Here is a 3,541-nt window from a genome sequence, read left to right as displayed (position 1 = left end):
CCTGACTGGGGAGTCGTGTAGGCTAATAACTAAGAACACAGCCTTGGGAAAAACAGCCTTAATCATCAGTTTGGCTCTAACCATGTGACCCTGGGCAAGTCACTTCACTCTGAAACTCAGTTTGGTCTCTTAAAAGACTGTGATAATAGTACCTATTTCAAAACTGTGTCATGTGAGTTAGATGAAATGATATACTTAGCATTGTGCCTGGCACATTTAATAAACAACATTATGAATTGGGTTTTCTTGCTTTTCTCTCAAAGTTAATAAAAATTCAGCAATCACTTGGGGACATTAGTATTAAACATACCCCTTAAGATAGCTATTAAGTCCATAGAGGAAGAAGTGAAAATAATTCAGGAAATCACTACTTGATGACTGGCTGATACTCTAAACTCAAAATTATCAAGTATAAGTTTAAAATTCTTTAAATTGAGACAATCATTTAAGAGTTTAATCAGGCTTAATCACAAATAAGCCAGCAGGAAGCAAATGAAGATCCTTTTAAGGATTCTTGAACAGTTAACACTCATAGCTTTCCTCTCTGAGATTTTCCCTTAAATCGGGTGAGCGTGAGATTGAATTCCACAAAGCACAGAGCCCTGGAGTACATTCTTCAACAACCACAGCTATGAAAGGGAACTCACCCAGAGCGAGCACTCAGAGAAGAAAAACTTCCTGTGTATATGATACTCTAACTGGGACATCGATTCTCTCCCAAGGGCAAGGACTTCCTTCTCATTTATCTTTGTATCCCCAGCACCTAGCATAAGTTCTTTTTTTTAAAAAAAAAAAAAATTTTAAAGAGAACAGAGAGAACCAAGAGAGAGAACCAAGTCGTAAAGGTTAAAATGACTTATGACTTAACCAAGATGACACAGCTAATTAACAGTTAACTGACATCAACTTTGGTCACTCGGTCAACAAATATTTGCCCAATTCCTACTGTATCCAATGGCTATTCTGGGTCTGAGGGCACTGACCCGGGTCAGAGTACTGGTCAGCAAAGAGATTACCTCCTAGTAGAGGGAAAACGGAGGTAAGCATACTTATCAAGCCAGATAATTCCAGGTTGTAGCTGTTCTAAGAAAATAAGACAGGGTAATGTGATAGAGGTGCTGCTCCAACCAGGATGTGCAGGGAAGGCCCTTCTGAGGCGCCATCTGAGGCGAGAGCTGAGTGAAGAGGAGGAGGTATGTGAGTATCTGGGCAAAGAGCACCCGGCTGCGGGTGAAGCAAGCACAAAGCCCTGGGCTGGAGTGTGTTCAACAACATGGAGAACGTAGGAAACGGGGGCTACGTCGAGAGCCTAGATTTCATTCTGGTTGTGACAGGAAGGGAATATTAAACAAGAGAGCACTATGGCTCAATTCCCACTTTACAATTCCTCTGCCAAGTGGCAAACAAGCCGTAGGGAGACAAACATGGAAACAGACCAGATGGAAGCTACGGTCTTGGCTTAGACTAGGCTCCTAGTAATGGAGATGGTGAGAAGTGCTTCAATTCAAAATATGTTTTGGAGAGAAGTGAAAGGAGATACCATCTGATGTGCTGGATGTGGGAGAAGGAGAAAAAAAGTAATCAAGAGTGGCACCAAGGTTCCTGGCCCCAACAGCCAGGAGAGTGGTGATGCCACTGAACGAGATGAACAGCACTGGGTGGAAGGAAGCCAGGTTGCAGTCACAGCCATGTCAAGGGTGAGATGCCCAGCAGGTGTGTGACAGCACTGAGGAAATGTGTAGAACTATCTCCATGCACTCGTGTAAACGTTTGAGTGCAAATGTTATGAACTCGTGCCTGCTAGTGCCAAGGAAGTGATGGGGTCTATGGCAAACCAGAGAGCAAAGGCCCAAAGGGGACAGCAACCATGGGGCTTCCACTGAAGGTCACATTCATGTTACCACATCTCCTCATTTGGGGGAGAAGCTGCATTTCCATATTTTCATATCACATCTCCCAATTTTTAAATGCTTACTACTACTTTTTAAAGTTTTAAAATCACTATGGGAAAAAACCAATGACCTCTAATTTAGCACCTGCTGGGCTGCAGGCACAGTGCAGGGTGTTAGAGTGACCAAGACAAATATGATATAATTCTGACCTTGCAATCCTCTCGGAGCTCTACTAGAGCTCACAAAGCTACTGAGGCAAAAATAATAAACAGAGGTAAAATTCATAATATGGTGCATTCTGTACCATGATAGAGATACACCCAAGTTAATATGAGAACTCAGAGAAGGTATACTTAGGGGGTGAAAGGGGGATGCAGTAAGGACGGCAGGAACAAAGGCACAAGGGCAAGCAAGAAAATAAAGAGAGGCAGGCTCTGTGCTACTGGAGACAAGAGTCAAAGACACTAGTCTTTCACTTAGAGGTCAACAGGGGAGAAGTCATTCTCAACTGTATACTTGCCATAAATGAGAGCATAAGCTAATGCTTCTTCCTTTGGGGCTATAAATCTTACTTGATATTTTAATTCATATAATGACATAAACTTAGTTATCAATATTTACATGCAGACTACATATGCCTATTCACCTGTTTTTGAAGTCAACTAATTTTCTCACTTTGAGAAATGTGATTTTACATCTCAAAAACTATGCTTCTATGTAGGCCCCAAAAGCTGAATGGTCATTTAAGTACTGTATTCCTTGTAGACCATGTTTCTGTTTACAGTATCTGCTGTGCTAGCAACGCTGGCTGGGTCGTGGCTCATTCCTTCTAGATTCACAGCCCTCATGACCCTGCTGCTGCAGGGCTCTTTCCAACGCAAACCCAACCACGCCCCCTCCTGAGTTCACATGTCTGCCCTCCTGGATTCTGAGCTCTTAGGGACTGTTTTCCAACCTGTATTCCTTTGTGCCTGATGCAATCTACTGAGCAGAGGGAAAATTTCCTCTAAAGCACCTTCAACTCATCATTCAAGCAGTCTACAGTGTGCCCAAATTTACTAGGTGCCCACCTACAGCTTGCCTGCTCAGTTAAGTATGAAATGGAACTTAAGACCTTACAACTACTAACCTCTTTAAGTGTCATTATAGTAAATGTTAGCCTGTTCTCTTTAAGATCTAAATCAAATAAAAGAGCAGCAAATCTAATCTCAGCAATATACGAAAAAGATAAGACATAATCATCAGGCTGGATTTATCTCAGGATTCAAGGTCAGTTTAACATTTGATAATTCATCAAGCTCTAGTCTTAGTACACTTTCCTTTGTGTTCAGAAAGGTTTTTTTTTTCTTAAGCTATTTTTATATATGGGCAACAATATATTTTCCCCCAAAGCTAAAGAGCACATTTCTGAGGCCTTGGGGGAAGTATATTATACAATTTAAATTTAAATTTGAAGCCTATCACTAAATCTACCAGAAATTCATAAATGATGAGATCTGCAGAAGCAATCCTCCAAGATGGTGAAACATCCAAGAGTACTATTAAATGGGCTTTACTTTCCATTTTAAGAGTAGAATAAAACAGAAAAAGCTGCAACCTAGTAGACTGGATCTAAGGTGGGAAAGAGGGTTAGAGTAGACTGGTTACAG

The 3,541-nt window shown here is 41.3% G+C and overlaps 1 protein-coding gene across 1 annotated transcript in view; it reads right to left on the bottom strand.

Moving 5' to 3' along the window:
• The window catches only part of SLC71A1 (solute carrier family 71 member 1), a 39,198-nt gene that overhangs the window by 5,794 nt on the left and 29,863 nt on the right, over window positions 1-3,541 (bottom strand). The window lies entirely within an intron of this gene.

The sequence above is a fragment of the Lipotes vexillifer genome, unplaced genomic scaffold (genome assembly GCF_000442215.2).
Source record: "Lipotes vexillifer unplaced genomic scaffold, Lipotes_vexillifer_v1.1 scaffold445, whole genome shotgun sequence".
Classification (NCBI taxonomy): Eukaryota; Metazoa; Chordata; class Mammalia; order Artiodactyla; family Lipotidae; genus Lipotes; species Lipotes vexillifer.
Note: the sequence above shows the minus strand (reverse complement) of the source record. Positions and strands in the feature narration are given on the sequence as shown.